This window comes from Oncorhynchus mykiss, chromosome 12 (genome assembly GCF_013265735.2).
Source record: "Oncorhynchus mykiss isolate Arlee chromosome 12, USDA_OmykA_1.1, whole genome shotgun sequence".
Lineage (NCBI taxonomy): Eukaryota > Metazoa > Chordata > Actinopteri > Salmoniformes > Salmonidae > Oncorhynchus > Oncorhynchus mykiss.
The window spans coordinates 67,355,337-67,376,075 of record NC_048576.1 but is presented as its reverse complement, the minus strand read 5'-3'; the positions used below and the strand labels follow the sequence as shown (position 1 = coordinate 67,376,075).

Below are 20,739 nucleotides of genomic sequence, written 5' to 3'. Positions count from 1 at the left end.
TACAGGCACAGACTGTGAGTGGAAAATGACTGAGACTCTCTCCAATACAACCCAACACTGCAGAGTTATGTGTATCCTTTCAAGCACATCCTTCTCATTAACCTGTGGTGAGTTATTCACAATTTTCAATGAACAAATAAAGTTTTATATTTAAGATATTTTATATGCAAAATGTTATATGCTAAATGATTGATTATGATTATTTGTGCCCTGGACGTATAAGAGATTTTTGTCACTTCCCACGAGCCGGATTGTGACAAAAACTCACACTCATTCTTATGTTTAATAAATGTATCGTATAGTGTGTGTGGCAGGCTTACAATGATGGCAAAAAACAACATTTGAGAGTGCGCTGATCCTGGTGCTAGAGGGGGTACGCAGGTGGAGGTTGAATGTTTGAAGGGGTACGGGACTATAAAAAGTTTGGGAACCACTGTCCTATGGTAATAGTCCACAGACTAGACAGTAAGATCATACCAAACGACGCTGTTCTAACCAAATTGGTTACCGGATGTGCTGAATAGACTGTAAAACAAATCAATATTATTTTTAGTGGTAGAACGGATTACTGTGTGAAACAAATATGCACTAGACAGCACAGGAGGTTGGTGGCACCTTAATTGAGGAGGACAGGCTCGTGGTAATAACTGGAGAGGAATGAGTGAAATGGTAACAAATACATCAAACATATAGTTGAGGTGTTCGATGCCATTCCATTTGCTCCATCCATTATTATCAGCCGTTCTCACCTCACTAGCCTCCTGTGCTTGACAGATACATGGACCGGGAGAAATATGTATAAAGTACACACACACACACACACACACACACACACACACACACACACACAGCAAGGATCAGTCACAAGAAATACCTATACCCCCATCCCACACCCCTGCAAAGATGTATTTTTTGATTGTACAATGTTAGGTGTAAAAAAGAGAGTTGTCAAAATATTGTAAGACAGTTCATTGTTTCTCTTTATGAGGCCTCAACATCAGTGTGAAAAGGCCAAAACAGATTTTATAATTATCGTTGTCAAATAACAAACCCATCCTGTGTAAAGTGTCAGGATGTTTATTGTCTAGTAGTGACACAACGGTCCCAGTGGTGGTTAGCTGTATTACTGCTAGGCTACGTTCCTTTTAAATCTCTCCAGCCCTCTGCCTCTCTCAAGCCCGTTACCCTCCCATTAGTCGGCTCACAGACAGGACCCAGGTCACAGACAGTGAAGCTCGCCCCCTAGTGGCTACAACATGACACTCCAAGATGCTGTGATCTAAATCTGGCTCATCCAGCACAGAGGGAAGCAGAGAGGAACTGGAGTCTAATAGAAAACAATGGGTCAGTGAGATCACAGCCCTGGCTGCTGACTTCTATCTACTACTCTACCTTAGAAAACTTGTCACAAAAAAAAAAACTCTCCAATACTAAAACGAATGATCCGCAGAAGGATACCATCAAATGAAAAATCCTTAATTGCTAATATAATTACGGAATGTTGATTACTTAATTATTAGCCTACATAATTGGTTAATTTTCACTTTTGAATTAATTTTAACATTTTTCAGTTTTCAAAGTGGCACTGCTTTTCACTCCGATTTAAACAATGTCGCTTTGATTCTGTTGCAGATGGTCTTGTAGTTGTCCCACACACAGAGAAAGACATAAAAGGCCTCTTTCAGGGTCTGTATCAGTGTGTGAGTGTTTATGGCTTGGTGGGGATATGCCACTCCTTTCTTATCAGGCTGTTTTGGAGACACAAGCAGTTTAGGCAGCTTTTTATCTCCCTCAGGCCTCTTCTGCCCCCTCGTAACGCAGATATGATATCTGGGCCATATCAGTTAGTGCCCCCTCTCTCCCTAACTCTATTTTACTGCCCCTCATCAAGACTTTTCGGATCCTGACAAGGCCCAAGGCCTCTGTGTCGTAGATACAAAGCCGGGCACTCGGCAAAAGCCCATGCGAGAGCCAAAAGGCTATTGCTCATACCTTGTTACAGAACCTCCCCCCTCTCCCTAGACCCTCAACCTCTCACCGAGGCCACCCAATGCCGTCATGGCCCGTTGCCATGGAGACCATAACGTTATCACTGGGCACTAACTGCAGCCTTTCAAACCCTCTCAGCTCCAACCTGAAAACGAGGCCTTCGCCGATAAAAAAAACAGGGCAAGCAGCCAAGAGAGGTGGAGGTTGTGAAACCAAATGATTCCTCTGAAATGGCTGAGGTGGAATAGTGCATGTGAGGGCACAGCTCTGACTGAGCAGATTGGTCAGGTAGGGAATATGGGTCAGTGGAATCTGGGTCAACTAGGGTACAGTGGAGATGGCACAAAAGTGCTCAAGACATTGTGGGTAGTGTGGAATGACCAACTAACTACCAATCATGTCAAGGCTGAATATGCTGAATTTAAAATGCCCTCAATCTCAACCTCATTACAATAATCAATTGGTCCAACCGCTGCACTGTCATACCAAATACATCTTCCCATTCAGAGCACATCAGTCTACTACTGCATCAGCTAAACAACGCAAACCATCATTAAGCGGTAATCTGTACTGGAATATGGCGTCTGCGGTCAGATAGGTCAGTTTACATTGTATTAAACCCACCTCTTTATCTGCGTGCTGCATTGTTGACACAACAGATATGGTGGAGAAAGCTTATCCCTCTGTAAAGCTTACGTTATCAAGAGCAAAGCTATTACTCCTCACTGATCAGCTACCGATTGACAATACGGTAGTTAGACAGTATTTACCACAACTGTTTAAGGTTCACACAGGTTCCTATGTGAGACAAGGATACTGATTAGGCATGTTGTTGCCACCCAAATGGGCCTAACCTATAAATAAGCACCACAGGTATTACTGCAGTTATAGTCAACCACTACAAACTCAGAAAGTTTTACATGTGACACACACCACACAAAACAGAAATTCTTTGGTTGCTGCCATTTCCAAAAAACAAACATCGGTTGAGTGACATACAAATGAGTATCGGTTGTTCTATCTGCCACAAAAGGGAGCACAGCATGAACTCTACATCTGCAGTGACTACATGGTGATGCAATTACACCATAGTCACCCTTTCTCTCAGTTTCTATTGCACCAGCATCGCTACTGTCGGTCTCTGCTTGTCATCCGCAGACACATAGACACAGCAGCCAAGAGTGTTGAGTTGAGTGAAGACTAATTTACACAGCGTCGCCTCAAGCGGCAAAAAGGACATTAGTTCGCTAACCTGCTACTGAGAAACAAGTCCACGTGCGAATGTTTACGATGAAGAAACGCCTTGTCTGCCACGCCCTGTGCCCTGAAGGGAATGAGAAGAGGAGGCTCCGGTTGGTCTGTCTGCCTGACAGGAAAAAAGAAAGAAAAATAAACAGCACCTGATTTTTCTCGCTCCCTTCTGTCCGTCACCGGGTGTCAAATCAACATCACATCCCTCGTTACTTTATCTCCTGCGCTGAGTGTCAGATGCTTGACGGTTGGCCCCAGACAGTGTCTGCCACAGCAGTGGTGTGATCCCTGGGCCAATGTCCCGCAGGGAGAAACAAAATGGCTGCTGGTTGGCGTTAGCTCCCAAGAGGGCATCAATGCAGGGTCTAGGTGTTAGAGAGGAGATGAAGAAAGGTCAATTGGGAACCCACAGTCACGTCATGCTTAAAATGGATCTGTGACTCAGTGGTGTGTGTCGTAAAAACCCCTATGCTACTGTCTGTTAAAGAATTCTGACAGTTTTTTAAAAAGCTACTTGTAGATGTTGCAGCGTAAAACCACAAAGATAGCAATAAAAAGTCACAATAGGTAGCCTATGAAACCAATCTAAGACATTAACTTTGTTACTTTTTGTGGGAAGGTTAAAAAGCTGTTTGACCTCAAGTCTAATTTGCAATTTGTGCATGTGAAATGAACATTGCAAGGGCAAGCACTTAAGCCAGTCCAGGCAGAGTGGTAGAGAGCATACACTGAGCCTGAGGGAGGCTCGTAAGGTGTCTCTGTCATTGTGTCCAACATGTCATGGCGCACGGTGTCAATGGGCTTCTCAGACACCAAGCACAGAGTGCACTGCACAGAGAGTGTGTGTGTGTGTGTGTGTGTGTGGTTTTGGTTTAGGTGCCTGGGTGAAAGGTTCAGATGTCAACAGGTTTCCCTCAGCTCCTGGTCATTAGCCTAAGCGTTGTCTTAACCTCAGGCCATGCATGCTCTTGATCTAGCACAGACAGGCTAATGTGATTACAATATGATTGTTTTTTAAGCCTGGTGTTGCAACAGTAGTTGTAGGTCACCCTAGCCATTCATGTTTATGATTTCTATACAGTATTTTACAGTTGTAGTTGTAGTCCACCAAGTTGTAGTTCTAGTTCACCTGTAGGCCTAGTTCTAGTTCACCTGTAGGGCTGGCTAGTTGTAGTCCACCCAGTTGTAGTTCACCGGTAGGCCTAGTTGTAGTCCACCCAGTTGTAGTTCTAGTTCACCTGTAGGCCTAGTTGTAGGTCACCCTAGCCATCCATGTTCATGATCACCATAGTATTTTCCTGACCATGGGAACTGACCAGGACAACCTCCTGTTCCTAGCATCCAATCTTCAATTATTAAAACAATTATAAATAATGAAAGGTGCCGTACTGTTAGGCAGACAATATCCGATTAATGATGCTAAATAATCAACCACAAATAAACCAGAAAGACCACAAATGTTTGTAGATTCATGCTAGCTATACTGAACAAAAATATAAACGCAACATGTAAAGTTTTGGTCTCATGTTTCATGAGCTGAAATAAAAGATCCCAGAAACTTACCATATGCACAAAAAGGTTATTTCTCTCAAATTTTGTGCACAAATTTGTTTACATCCCTGTTAGTGAGCATTTCTCCTTTGCCAGGATAATCCATCCTCCTAACAGGTGTGGCATATTAAGAAGCTAATTAAACAGCATGACCATTACACAGGTGCACCTTGTGCTGGGGACAATAAAAGGCAACTCTAAAATGTGCAGTTTTGTCACACAACTCAATACCACAGATGTCTCAAGTTTTGAGGGAGCGTGCACTTGACATGCTGACTGCAGGAATGTCCACCAAAGCTCTTTCCAGAAAATGTCATGCTAATTTCTCTACCATAAGCCACCTCCAACGTAGTTTTAAAGAATTTGGCAGTATATCCAACTGGCCTCACAACCGCAGACCATGTGTAACCACGCCAGCCCAGGATCGTCTGAGACCAGCCACCCGGAAAGATGATTCAATCGAGGAGTATTTCTGTCTTTAATAGAGCCCCTTCAAGGGGGAAAACTCCCGAGTCATGTGAAATCCATGCATTAGTGCCTAATGAATTCATTTCAATTGACTTAATGACTTATATGAACTGTAACTCAGTAAAATCCTTGAATTTGTTGCATGTTTTGCTATTATTTTTTTGTCAGTAGTTAACAATGCTAATAATACCATTATGAGGCAATGTAAGACTTAATGTTATGTTCAGAAATGTGTAAGCCTAATAGCATATTTGTTAACATTTACAAAATGTATGCCAAAATGTTGTTTAAATAAAAATACTTTTAGTTTTACCACCGTCCATACCTGAAGTTTTTGCCGCTGTTTGTCGTCTCCAAACTCGCGCGCATGGGCATCATTACTTCCGGGCAAAGCACAGGCAGCTGGCGTGACTGGACCAACATGTAAAGTAGGTTTAGTTCTGTAGTGCTACACATTCACCAACTCTGTTTGAAAAAAAATCCCTTGTTGGTGTATTATGGAAATTTTAAACAAAGTTGCATAGGCATGACATGCAGCATTTTTTCCTTCTCACCTAACGATAAACATTTGCGTTTTGATCCAGAAATGTCTACAGCCCAGTCAGCTGCCCGTGATTTGCATCACGTTCATGCGCTCGAGTTTGGAGACGACCAGAAGGCGCCAAAGCGTATCTTTAGGTAAATATAGAGGTACAAGTAAAATATATGAACTACAATTGGGCATGCGTTTTGTAAATGTTAACAAAAAATAGGCCTATAAATGTATTCACATAAGGGGTAACCCAACTCCATGATTTATACATAGGCTACTTACCTCAAATCTACCTGTCTAACCGCAAGCTACTGTCGATTTTCAAACATTTCGACTGAGGTGAACAGCTTAAAAACAATTTAAGCTTGTCAATAAATAATATTTGACAAGACTTGAGAAGTAGGCATATATGTGTTTTGTTTTAGAGAAGACATTTTGTGTAGGCAACATGGACCGTGTCAACAGGCAAACTGTCCTAGTAATAGTTGTGGCCTAATTAAGCCCACATATGGTTCTTCTTATAGGCTAGGTCTATTGAAGGGTACATTATCCAATGATTGTGAATATTTTCTCTTTCCATGAAATTCAGTAGTCAATATATGAAATAGACCTAGAACTATATGTGAATTTCTATCTGTAACTTATGTGACTATAAGCCTACTTTTAAAACAAATAAGAAATGTATGCCATATTAAAGAAATGACATCTCAAGCTATTTTTGACCAGGGAATGAGAATAACTTTGCAATATGATCTTTCCACCGCTTTCCACCACAATGGTAGGGCAGTGGGGCCCCACTGTCATGGCGGAACAGTGATGGAGTGAGTGTGAGCCTGATGCTGGGTTCACACAGAGTGTGATGGGAGAGAGAGGGATGGAAGAGAGAAGGCAACACTAGGCAGGCGCTGCCTGGTGGGGGTGGCTCCCAAACCTGCTAGTGACTGATGATCGCACTAAACACGTAGCCTACAAAATGAGTTTGCTGAACAGCCTTGTCGAAGCCTCTCTGGCGTGACGCCAATAACACAGCTCAAAACCGCTGGATTGGGAAAAAAAGACAGATCTGATCCCCATTACAGCTTTCAATTAAAGGGTTACTGTAACAAAACTGACCCTCTCTCCCTCAAGTCTTTATTTACCATAGCTGTAGATGTTAGTGTTAGTAATTTGAGATCTTTCATGTGTCTTAGTTTGCAGGTGTACAATGAAATTAAACTGGACGTGGATGCAGGTCATGAATTCATATCAGCAAGATATTGGGTGAGTTAAAAACAATGAGTTTTCTTCACTCTTTGTCATCATCTCTTGATGATTGGTTAAATCAGGTGTGTTAATGACAGGGACAAAAGCTGACACATACAGCAACCCTTCTGGACCAGTGAATAACACGGGTATATTTTATTTGCAGCACTTTCGGCCCACCAGTGCAACAGTATTAGCATGATCTATTCCCAGCCCTTTTAGTGTTGAGGAAGCTCTCGGCGGTACAGCAGGCCCTGTAGGACCCACACAGCAGATGTACTGTATCACTGTACATTTTAACCTTGTTTACTCTTCAAATAAAAAATAGGGACCTAAGAAGTCACACAGGAGTAGTTCTCATTTAGTTGTTCGATCTCAATTTACCTTGGTAAAGGCACATGGCACACATGGGGATTTGAACACAGCACGTGCCAGACTCCGTGTAATTGGGTAATTGATCATCAATCAGTTCACTTGAGAGCAATTCAGGAGCCGGTGTAGCTATGGTCCACTGGGACGGCAGAAGTCTTCATCACTATAGCATGGATCGGTTGGATGGTGGATTGGTCACTGTACCACACCAATTATAAGACAGTCAGTCAGGGGATATGATGCAGAGGGATCCGCACTAATCAGCTCTGGGGGTGGACCGTACTGTACAGAATGATAGTTCTACACTGTAGGCAGTGGGGTAGGTCTACCTATCATATTGGTGGTGTCATGGAATTGTCACCGTCTACCTATAGGTTTTGACATGCTGTTATAAACTAATATTGTAGCAAAAAGTTATAGGGATTGTCATAGACTTCAACCTCTCTTCCTTGGTCTAAATCAGTGTTTTTCAGTTCTGGTCTTGGAGGGCCGCTGTGTACAGGCTTTAGTTAGTCCCAGCCCAGGTTAATGGTCTTGATGATTAGTTGATTTGTGGTCTACATAGTAGAAGAGGACCTCAGAGGCTCCTAAAGATGGAAGCCATGCACAATTTGGAAGACCACCATTTGTCTGAGAGGAGGTTAATCAATGGAAAGTGGAAGATAGCACAACCCTACCCTTCAGTAGATGTGTGTTGGCACAGGGTTTCCCCATCACTGTTTTTTCAACGCCGGCCGGCCCTCCCGGTGGTCCTAATTCATCCCGAGAGGGCGTGCGTACGCCACACCGTCTCCTTTACATTAATCGACAGGCAGAACTGTCTGCCGCACGGCACCGGCAGCGCCAGGAGAGGAATAGTAATGGGGGGAATGTGTGGATGTTATTAAGTCGTCTGACGGGAGGTCCTCAGCTGTTTTACAGGGATCATCCATCAAAAGGCAGGCACTCTCCTCTTTCTTTTATCCTCCTCATGTCCAAAGTTATGCCAACACCGTGGGGCAGAGACACGCTCACAGTTTATAGGAGCATTAAGGAGACGGTCAGGGACCGCACTGTAAATCCTTTCATATTAACTATCTATCTGGAGTGGGCGGCCATTACAGGGCGAGTGGATGAGGCCAAAACGTGGTCTAATTGGCTGCAGTGTGCGATGCGATAGATAGCGGCTGCTGAAACAAGTTGTTGTTCTAACAGCGGATGGAAGAGTGGAGGTGTGATTGCTGACATTGTCAATGTCATAACTTCTATTAATTAGGCTACCACCCACCCACCTTGTTTGTCAGGTGAAGTACCGTTGGCCAATTCGTTTCATGTTTGTTACTCTTCATAGAGGCAATTTAACAGGTGAAGAAGTTGCTGTGTTTGACCATATCGGGTAGTGGTGCATTTACTGATTGATAGCTTTTACTGTAGGTGTTATATCAAAGGTCAAATATGGGCTGCTTATATTTGTCTTATTTCACACATATACAAGTGGGTAACCTGTACAAGTGTGTTGTGATATGGAAATGTGTTTTTTTGCATATCCCACATAATCACATTATATCCTTTTAGTCATGATAGTCAATGCTCGACTACTGTATAAACTAATGATTGTATCTAGCTGGTAGTGCTGAGAATACACCAATAGGACTGTCAATATTAGATATCGATTAGGTGAGGACTCGTTGAGGTATTTGACTTTCTAGTTCCTCAACACAACGTTGAGTCATGATGATTGGTCCAGGAATAACCCAATCTGAATGGCTGTGAAATAAAAGTTACACACCATTTAGTAGACACTTTTATCCAAAGCCACTTAGTCATCCATGCATTTGTTTTGTATGGGTGGTCCCGGGAACTGAACCCAGCACCAGGGTCTATGAGCTGTGCTACATGAAGTCACACTTTACCCGCTCATTTTGGCGATGAATCATCACATTAATTCTGACTCTTGAATTATGATCCATTAAAGCAGCCGGCTCTACCTTTCATCCCTCCTTTTTTTCTATCCTTTCACGAGAGCTAAGCGGGAAGAAGAAGAACGACCTTTAATGAAGAATTAGACTGGAGCTCCTCTAAATCCATCAGGAACCGTCAGGCCCTTAACCAAATGATGAATCCTAACCTTTTTACTCCTCAATAAAAAAGAAATATCAACCGCAATGTAAAACTGTTGAAGTTTAATTACTTTTTCAATTGTAACTCAAACCGAGTGGCAGTGATATGGCAGATGGTGGCCGCTGCCACCCCACTGCTGCTGCTACTGCCACTGCCATATCACACAGAGGGGATTCTCTAGTCTATTCTATATTGTTGCTACACCTACAGTACACCTAGTAATTTTCTCCAAACAAAATCTCAGATTTGTCAAATACAGCAGAGTCATGTTGTTTCAGAACTGTTAAGATGATCTATCGTAATAGTTGGATTGGTAGATCACCAGATAGTATGTGTATCAGTAACTATGTATCTACAACCCATCCATAGTCCCTAGAGCTTCGTTAGCTATTGTTGAACTGTGAAAGGGAAACCAGTCCTACAGGTCCTTGGTATACGGCACAGTGCCAAAACTGCCCTAATGTAACGACACCCCTGACATTTTGTTTAACCAAGATGCTAGTTTGTGGCATTTGACATTTAGACATTGTTTAGTGAGAATAGTCCTCTCCGTCTCTCATGTCAGGTCTCGCTGTTCAAAGCATAGATTTCTATCATTGCTCAGTGATATTTGTTGCAATTTGACACACTGTCTTGAGTTTCTTCCTACACTCTTAGAAAAAAACGGTTCCAAAATAGTTCCTCAGCTGTCCCCAAAGGAGAACCCTTTTTGGTTCCTGATAGAACCCTTTTCAGTTCCCATTAGAACCATTCTGCTTACAACTAAAAAGGGTTCTTCAAAGGGTTCTCCTATGGGGAAAGCCAAAGAACCCTTTAAGGTTCTAGATAGCACCTATTTTTCTAAGAGTGTATTCCTATTCCCATATGTTTTTGTTCTACAGTATTTTGCTAAATGTGCAAAACCTGATATGCTAATATTAATGACAGTATACAAATTTAACAGAGGGCCAAAAGGAGGGGAATACCATTACAAACTATGCATTTATATCTTTGTATGTCATTCTCCTCATTGAACCTCTAAAGGTACATGCCGCGTGGTCACAGGGTTCAGCAGAGGAAACCAAAGGAAGGCGGGAGCTGCTTGTCTGGGGAAGAGAGAATTCCTGTACGGCAGATATTAATTCCTGTATATGATTCCTGTATGTCTCAGTTGGTAGAGCATGGCGCTTGCACTGCCACGGTTTTGGGTTTGATTCCCAGGGCCACCAATATGTAAAATGTATGCACACATGCACTGTGTAGGCATATACAGTATAATGCATATTATTATATATTCATTCCAATGACAGCTTGATAGACTCCAGACCAAAGAGAACAGACAGTAGATTTGCACTTGGAACTTTTACCTTGGCTTTAGAATGGCTTTCGAAGCGCTGTACATCTTCAACAGTTCAGATTAGAATGAGATTGAACAATGGCCATTATTTCTGGTATTCTGCACACCATATGTTTTTACTATCATGAGATGACTTTAGACTCCGAGTCAGGGGTGTCAGATGTAACCACAAGTTCCTGAGTGCGAGTGACTCTAGGTATGCAGTAGGGGCTCCTGAGTGGCGCAGCAGTCCAAGGCACTGCATCTCAGTGCAAGAGGTGTCAGGTGAGGTGAATCCAGGCTGAATCACATCTGGCTGTGATTGGGAGTCCCATAGGGTGGTGCACAATTGGCCGGGGTAGGCTGTTATTGTAAATAAGAATTAGTTCTTAACTGACTTGCCTAGTTAAATAACATTAAAAAAATGCATTACCAATTTGGTGTCTCACCAGAAAATGCTTAGTAATTGGAATGGAAAGCCCCTACTGTATAAGGCCTTTATATAACTGGAGTTATATATCACTGGAGTTTCTTGGAATGTGAAATCGCTCCTTCTTTACAGTAATGGTTCCAGCAGCAGTCTAAATCTATGTGGTAATTTTATGTATATGGTTGCCATGTACCTCAATGAGGGTACAGCTTGGTGTTTGACAGAGTATATTACTTGCCACTCTGGTGTCGTTTGATACCTCCTGGTGACTGCACCTCCTGCATGTCCTCAAATGACATGCATAGGATACTAGGCCCTCTTAAGGCCAGGAAACTCTGTACATAAGAACGAGAGAGGGCAGCATCAGGCAGACAAGCAGCCTGCCCGCCTCAATGCCAGCTGTGTTCTTTCTCATACTTACACCCTTCACACCTCACCCTATGTGACTCCCCGGCCTGGAATTTCACCCGCAGTTGAACCTTGTTACCCTCTACTTGAACCATCCATCAACGACTAGTTTAAAACGCATCTCTGTCATATGGATGACATATCAGTCATGTAGGATGCCATCTAATCTGACTTTACTTTTTGACAACTGGTATAACTAACAGTTGTTTAAGTAAGCTAAACATAAAATATTTAGTCTTGATTGTTTTTCAGGTAAGCTCAGGGGTGAAAGTAAGGTGGTACGGTCCGGTACGGCGTCTCTGCAAAATAAATAGTTGGGGTACGCTATACCGGTAGGTAAATGATGAGCCTATTACAATAAATCTAACTAAATATCAAGAAAACTGTAGGCTATTACATCACTTTCTAGCAATCCTGCATGTCAGAGCCATGGAAAATGAGCGAATGGACTGGTACAATGGTATAGTCTATGCTCCAAAATGCAATGTGGTTCAACAAGAACACTGACATTTTGCCAAGGCAGAATGAGTGGCCAACACTGAGACGCACGCAGACAGCAGTGGAAACATACATTCTGGCCTAATGACAATCGGCAACTTCCATTACGGATGTCTCTTTCCATTCACAACTGTTTGGAGGCTGGAAATATGTTTCGAGTGTATGAACGTGCACAGGTAGCCTAGTAAAGGAGCCCTTTGAAGTGATTGTTTGACAATCAGATGAAAACATCGAGCCTGGTTGTGTTTATGCCACAATAAAATGTAATACATTTTATAAGTTAAATGACAAGTCTTTACAACTAGGCCCACAGAGATCTTATTACGCTAGAGGCTGGCTGGCTGAATTGGCAGGGTGGTAAGGTGGGTAACATTGCAGAGATTAGGACTTTCTTTATTCACACACACAGTACCAGTCAAAAGTTTGGACACACCTACTCATTCAAGGGTTTTTCTTTATTTTTTACTATTTTCTACATTGTAGAATACTACTGAAGACATCAAAACAGTGAAATAACACATGTGGAATCATGTAGTAACCCAAAAGTGTTAAACAAATAAAAATAGATTTAAGATTTGAGATTCTTCAAAGTAGCTACCCTTTGCCTTGATGACAGCTGTGCACACTCTTGGCATTATCTCAACCAGCTTCATGAGGTAGTCACCTGGAATGCATTTCAATTAATAGGTGTTCCTCGTTAAAAGTACATTTGTGGAATTTCTTTCCTTCTCAATACGTTAGAGCCAATCAGTTGTGTGACAAGGTAGGGTGGTATACAGAAGACAGCCCTATTTGGTAAAATATCAAGTCCATATTATGGCAAGAACAGCTCAAATAAACAAAGAGAAATGACAGTCCATTACTTTAAGTCAATCCGGAAAATTTCGAGAACTTTGAAGCGCAGTCGCAAAAACAATCGAGCTGTGATGAAAATGGCTCTCATGAGGACTGCCACAGGAAAGGAAAACCAGAGTTACCTCTGCTGCAGAGGATAAGTTCATTAGAGTTACGAGCCTCAGAAATTGAAGCCCAAATAAATGCTTCACAGAGTTCAAGTAAAAGACACATCTCAACATGAACTGTTCAGAGGAGACTGCGTGAATTAGGCCTTCATGGTCGATTGCTGCAAAGAAACCACTACTAAAGGACACTAATAATAAGAAGAAACTTGCTTGGGCTAAGAAACATGAGCAATGGACATTAGACCGGTGGACATTTGTCCTTGGTCGAATTAGTCCAAATTTGAGATTTTTTGGTTCCAATCGCTGTGTCTATGTGAGATGCAGAGTAGAACGGATGATCTCTGCATGTGTGGTTCCCACTGTGAAGCATGGAGAAGGAGCTGTGGGGGTGCTTTGCTGGTGACACTGTCTGTGATTTATTTGGAATTCAAGGCACACCTAAACAGCATGGCTACCACAGCATTCTGCAGCGATGCGCCATCCCATCTGGTTTGTGCTTAGTGGGACTATCATTTGTTTTTTGACAGGACAATGATCCAACCAACCTCCAGGCGGTGTAAGGGCTACATGAGAGTGATGGTGTGCTGCATCAGATGACCTGGCCTCCACAATCACCCAACTTCAACCCAAATGAGATGAATTGGGATGAGTTGGACCACAGAGTAAAGGAAAAGCAGCTAACAAGTGCTCAGCATATGTGGGAACTCCTTCAAGACTGTTGGAAAAGCATTCCAGGTGAAGCTGGTTGAGAGAATGCCAAGTGTGTACAAAGCTGTCATCAAGGCAAAGGGTGGCTGCTACTTCAAAGAATCTAAAATATGAAATAGATTTTGATGTGTTTAGCACTTTTTTGGTTACTACGTGATTCCATGTGTGTTATTTCATTGTTTTGATGTCTTTACTATTATTCTTCAATGTAGAAAATAGTAAAAATAAAGAAACCCTTGAATGAGTAGGTGTGTGCCAACTTTTGACTGTTACTGTATATACTGTACACTGAGTGTACAAAACATTAGGAACACCTGCTCCTTTCCATGACAGACTGATCAGGTGAAAGCTAGGATCCGTTATTGATGTTAAATGAATGTTAAATCCACTTCAATCAGTGTAGATGAAGGGGAGGAGACAGGTTAAAGAAGGATGTTTAAGCCTTGAGACAATTGAGACATGGATTGTGGATGTGTGCCATTCAAAGGTTGAATGGGCAAGACAAAAGATTGAATTGCCTTTAAACGGTTATTGTAGTTGCTGCCATGCGCACCCGTTTGTGTTTTTCGCCCTGAACAGTTTTCCTGTGTGTATCAAGAATGGTCCACCACCCAAAGGACATCCAGTCAACGTGACCAGCTGTGGGAAACATGAGTCAAAATGGGCCAGCATCCCTGTGGAACGCTTTCGACACCTTGTAGGGTCAATGCCCCGACAAATTCAGGCTATTCTGATATATCAAATTCCGGAAGGTGTTGTTAATGTTTTGTACACTCAATGTAGAAACGCTCTTTGTACTGGTTTGAGTGCGTCACGAACTGCAACGTTGCTGGGTTTTTCACACTCAACAGTGTCAAGAATGGTCCACCACCCAAAGGACATCAAGCCAACTTGACACAACTGTGGAAGCATTAGAGTCAACATGGGCCAGCATCCCGGTGGAACGCTTTCGACACCTTGTAGAGTCCATGCCCCGACGAATTGAGACTGTTCTGAGGGCAAATGGGGTGCAACTCGGTAAGTTGGAACATGTTCCTAATGTTTTGTACACTCTGCACGTACGTCATGCTGTCTGCACCAGCATTTTCTATCACTCATACTTTCTGTTTGAGTGAGCAACATTAAATTAAGTCATCAAGGTCTGTTTTATCTCTAGAGAATGAGTTGCTGAAGGAGCATGTGTGTTATCTTCCTCTGGAAATAATGTCGCTACAGTGCACTCGTCTGGTGTTTTTTTGCAGTTGGCAAAGGCAGTAGTCGCATCCATGTGAGTTCTGGTTTAGATCAGGCTAATTTGAACCCCAAGTAGGTCGGTGAAGTCACACCCCCCACACACACACCTTTCTTGGGAAAATATGTGGTTTCTAATTAGACATTTCCAGGGATTGTTTGCGTTAAATATGTTTTCCTCAGTCAGTGCAAGGCCCTTAATGAGCTAGTAACATGACAATATTTAAATCCCACAGGGTTGCCCTCATTCTATCTACCTCATTTACTAACAAACTAACAATGCCCATCTCTCTCTCTCTTCTTCTCTCTTCTTCTCTCTTCTCTCTCTCTCTCTCTCTCTCTCTCTCTCTCTCTCTCTCTCTCTCTCTCTCTCTCTCTCTCTCTCTCTCTCTCTCTCTCTCTCTCTCTCTCTCTCTCTCTCTCTCTCTCTCTCTCTCTCTCTCTCTCTCTCTCTCTCTCTCTCTCTCTCTCTCTCTCTCTCTCTCTCTCTCTCTCTCATATATTCCGTCTCTTTCGCAGGGATCTGCAGCTCAGTGATCCATCACCCTCGTATTTGTGTGTTAGAACATTACAGCGAGCGGACCAGAGTGTCGCTGGTTTAAATCCCAAGTCTGATGGGAAACTAATTGAGTGTGATTCTAGGTAGGTACTAGATGCCATCTGCTGTTGTGCCCTTGAGCAAGGCTCTTAATTCCTAAGATTTGAAGAACAACTTTCTACTTTACCACACAGCCAAGCTCCATGGCAACCCTATAACACCCAGCAGACCTCCACGCCACCACTGTCCCCACCACCCAATAATCCCCTCATGGTCTGTCTCCATCCTAAAACAAGTGGAGAAGTTCCACAGTGACAGGTTTACAGTCATCAAAGCACATATGTAACCTCTCTACTCTCCAGGGTCTGAGAATACCTTGTTTTTTTTACAGCCACAGGCAATAGAGAGCTTATCTTAAAAAAGGGTATCTCACAACCTTTATGTCCATGTGGACAGTATCAGATATGCATAATCTATATTATATTACCTCCAATCTACATTATATGACCCTTTGTTTAAACTGTGATGTTCTTGTCTACTCATCTTATGTACTATGTCATGTTTTAATGTTTTGTGTGGATCCCCAGAAAGTGTAGCTGGTGCTTTAGCCGTAGCTAATGGGGGATGCCAAAATAAATGTTGTTAGATTGGGTTGGGTTTGTAGCCAGTAAACAAAGGATGTGTTTTTGATTTAGATTTCTCAGTTTTTCTAGACTGACAAGATATTGAGATGTTGAAAGAGGACGTGGGTCCATGCATCCCAACTGTACAGGTAGGAATAAAGGTGTGTGTTAGTGCATGGCCATACTGTAGGGCCTTCATAACCCTTGATTTATTCAACATGTTGTTGTGTTACAACCTGAATTCAAAATGGATAAAATTAAGTGTTTCTTTCTCACCCAACTACACATAATACCCCATAATGATGAAGTAAAAACATGTTTTTAGACATTTTTGCAAATTTATTGAAAATTAAACATCGAAATATCTATTTTACGTAAGTATTCACACCCCTGAGTCAATACTTTGTAGAAGCACCCTTGGCAGTGATTACAGCTGTGAGTCTTTCTAGGTTAGTCTCTATGAGCATTCCACACCTGAATTGTACAATATTTGCACATTATTCTGAAACAAATTCTTAAAACACTGTCAAGTTGGTTGTTGATCAATGCTAGACAGCCATTTGCAAGTCTTGCCATAGATTTTCAAAGCTATATAAGTCAAAACTGTAACTAGGCCACTCAGGAACATTCAATGCCGTCTTGGTAAGATGTTCCAGTGTATATTTTGCCTTGTGTTTTAGGCTATTGTCCTGCTGAAAGGTGATTTTCTGTGAATAACTCTATTGTTTATTTTTATCCTGAAAAACTCCCTAGTCCTTGCCGATGACAAGCATACGCATAACATGATCCATGTGTTGTGTTCTTAAAACATGATTCCAATTTTACATTATGTGGTATTGTGTGTAGGCCAGTGACACCAAATCTCAATTTAATCTATCCAAAATGTGTAAAAAGTCAAGGCGTGTGAATACTTTCTGAAGGCACTGTATATTAAGCAGCTCTTTACGGCCAAATGAGTGGGTCGGTGGGATTGAGGCCCAGTTCCCCTCAACCCGACCGTGTCCAGCTCCAATGCAGATATAAGAAAGATGAAAGATGGGGAGGGAGTGAGAGAGAGGTAAAGAAAGCGAGCGAGAGAGGGTGAGAGGGAAGGAGGGGAGAGAGACAGAGAATGCCTTTCAAAACCCTCCATATGACTGACAGAAAAGTATGTACGGCATAGCGTTGGCTGTGAGTAATGTCACATCACTAAATCACGGTACATCCTAGCAGACGCTCGCCGTGATGCCGGGGTCGCAAATTATCATGATGCATTATTACACTGAGTGCAACACAGTATCACGGTGTCTTCCAAATTACACCTGAGCGATGAGCTTATCTTATTAATTAATCATGCTAATATATACGTCCTCAACCGCAGTTTCGTTTTTTTTCTGAGTCGAAGCAAGCCGTGTAATATAACACCCATTCACCGCAAACCCAGATGTTAATTTCTATAAAGAACAAACAAACAAAAAATATCAACTTTAAGTATCAAGATTTGTTCTCACCACAAGATTAATTAAGAAGTTTGAGGTTTAATTCTCCCATGACTAGCATCTATTTTCAGTCCTGTGCTCTGGGAGCCACAGCAATAGATTTGTCACAGAGCAGATGTTGTGTAGTGCAGCTTTCTGGGATGCAATGTCAGTCAAGGGCTTCTGGTGGGGAGACAGGGGGACAGGTAAGGGGGAAGAGAGGTACATATACTGAACACAAATATAAATGCAAAATGCAACAATTTCAATGATATTACTGAGTTACAGTTCATAAGGAAATCAGTCAATTTCAATAAATTAATTAGGCCCTAATTTTATTTATTTATTTCACCTTTATTTAACCAGGTAGGCAAGTTGAGAACAAGTTCTCATTTACAATTGCGACCTGGCCAAGATAAAGCAAAGCAGTTCGACACATACAACGACACAGAGTTACACATGGAGTAAAACAAACATACAGTCAATAATACAGTATAAACAAGTCTATATACGATGTGAGCAAATGAGGTGAGATAAGGGAGGTAAAGGCAAAAAGGCCATCGTGGCAAAGTAGATACAATATAGCAAGTAAAACACTGGAATGGTAGATTTGCAATGGGAGAATGTGCAAAGTAGAAATAAAAATAATGGGGGTGCAAAGGAGCAACATAAATAAATAAATTAAATACAGTAGGGAAAGAGGTAGTTGTTTGGGCTAAATTATAGGTGGGCTATGTACAGGTGCAGTAATCTGTGAGCTGCTCTGACAGTTGGTGCTTAAAGCTAGTGAGGGAGATAAGTGTTTCCAGTTTCAGAGATTTTTGTAGTTCATTCCAGTCATTGGCAGCAGAGAACTGGAAGGAGAGGCGGCCAAAGAAATAATTGGTTTTGGGGGTGACTAGAGAGATATACCTGCTGGAGCGTGTGCTACAGGTGGGGGATGCAATGGTGACCAGCGAGCTGAGATAAGGGGGGACTTTACCTAGCAGGGTCTTGTAGATGACATGGAGCCAGTGGGTTTGGCGACGAGTATGAAGCGAGGGCCAGCCAACGAGAGCGTACAGGTCGCAATGGTGGGTAGTATATGGGGCTTTGGTGACAAAACGGATTGCACTGTGATAGACTGCATCCAATTTGTTGAGTAGGGTATTGGAGGCTATTTTGTAAATGACATCGCCAAAGTCGAGGATTGGTAGGATGGTCAGTTTTACAAGGGTATGTTTGGCAGCATGAGTGAAGGATGCTTTGTTGCGAAATAGGAAGCCAATTCTAGATTTAACTTTGGATTAGAGATGTTTGATATGGGTCTGGAAGGAAAGTTTACAGTCTAACCAGACACCTAAGTATTTGTAGTTGTCCACGTATTCAGAGCCGTAAGTCAGAGCCGTCCAGAGTAGTGATGTTGGACAGGCGGGTAGGTGCAGGTAGCGATCGGTTGAAGAGCATGCATTTAGTTTTACTTGTATTTAAGAGCAATTGGAGGCCACGGAAGGAGAGTTGTATGGCATTGAAGCTTGCCTGGAGGGTTGTTAACACAGTGTCCAAAGAAGGGCCAGAAGTATACAGAATGGTGTCGTCTGCGTAGAGGTGGATCAGAGACTCACCAGCAACAAGAGCGACCTCATTGATGTATACAGAGAAGAGAGTCGGTCCAAGAATTGAACCCTGTGGCACCCCCATAGAGACTGCCAGAGGTCCGGACAGCAGACCCTCCGATTTGACACACTGAACTCTATCAGAGAAGTAGTTGGTGAACCAGGCGAGGCAATCATTTGAGAAACCAAGGCTGTCGAGTCTGCCGATGAGGATGTGGTGATTGACAGAGTCGAAAGCCTTGGCCAGATCAATGAATACGGCTGCACAGTAATGTTTCTTATCGATGGCGGTTAAGATATCATTTAGGACCTTGAGCGTGGCTGAGGTGCACCCATGACCAGCTCTGAAACCAGATTGCATAGCAGAGAAGGTATGGTGAGATTCGAAATGGTCGATAATCTGTTTGTTGACTTGGCTTTCGAAGACCTTAGAAAGGCATTCTAGGATAGATATAGGTCTGTAGCAGTTTGGGTCAAGAGTGTCACCCCCTTTTGAAGAGGGGGATGACTGCAGCTGCTTTCCAATCTTTGGGAATCTCAGACGACACGAAAGAGAGGTTGAACAGGCTAGTAATAGGGGTGGCAACAATTTTGGCAGATAATTTTAGAAAGAAAGGGTCCAGATTGTCTAGCCCGGCTGATTTGTAGGGGGTCCAGATTTTGCAGCTCATTCAGAACATCAGCTGAGCAGATTTGGGAGAAGGAGAAATGGGGAAGGCTTGGGCGAGTTGTTGTGGGGGGTGCAGTGCTGTTGACCGTGGTAGGAGTAGCCAGGTGGAAAGCATGGCCAGCCGTAGAAAAATGCTTATTGAAATTCTCAATTATGGTGGATTTATCAGTGGTGACAGTGTTTCCTATCTTCAGTGCAGTGGGCAGCTGGGAGGAGGGGTTATTATTCTCCATGGACTTTACAGTGTCCCAGAACTTTTTTGAGTTAGTGTTGCAGGAAGCAAATTTCTGCTTGAAAAAGCTAGCCTTGGCTTTTCTAACTGCCTGTGTATAATGGTTTCTAGCTTCCCTGAACAGCTGCATATCACGGGGGCTGTTCGATGCTAATGCAGAACGCCATAGGATGTTTTTTTGTTGGTTAAGGGCAGTCAGGTCTGGGGAGAACCAAGGGCTATATCTATTCCTGGTTCTAAATTTCTTGAATGGGGCATGTTTATTTAAGATGGTTAAGAAGGCATTTAAAAAAAATATCCAGGCATCCTCTACTGACGGGATGAGATCAATATCCTTCCAGGATACCCCGGCCAGGTCGATTAGAAAGGCCTGCTCGCTGAAGTGTTTCAGGGAGCGTTTTACTGTGATGAGTGGAGGTCGTTTGACCGCTGACCCATTACGGATGCAGGCAATGAGGCAGTGATCGCTGAGATCTTGGTTGAAAACAGCAGAGGTGTATTTAGAGGGCAAGTTGGTTAGGATGATATCTATGAGGGTGCCCGTGTTTAAGGCTTTGGGGAGGTACCT

The 20,739-nt window shown here is 42.6% G+C and overlaps 1 long non-coding RNA gene across 2 annotated transcripts in view; it reads left to right on the top strand.

Moving 5' to 3' along the window:
• The first annotated feature begins 5,376 nt into the window (after positions 1-5,376).
• The window catches only part of LOC118937720, a 38,544-nt gene continuing 23,181 nt past the window's right edge, over positions 5,377-20,739 (top strand). The window contains exons 1-5 of one of the 2 annotated variants that reach the window (XR_005035114.1): positions 5,377-5,687; positions 5,844-5,937; positions 6,982-7,051; positions 15,576-15,698; positions 16,299-16,366. This is a non-coding gene — a long non-coding RNA (uncharacterized LOC118937720). Of the gene's footprint in view, positions 5,688-5,843; positions 5,938-6,981; positions 7,052-15,575; positions 15,699-15,788; positions 16,367-20,739 lie in introns of both variants that reach the window. The other variant, XR_005035113.1, reaches the window with a different exon arrangement.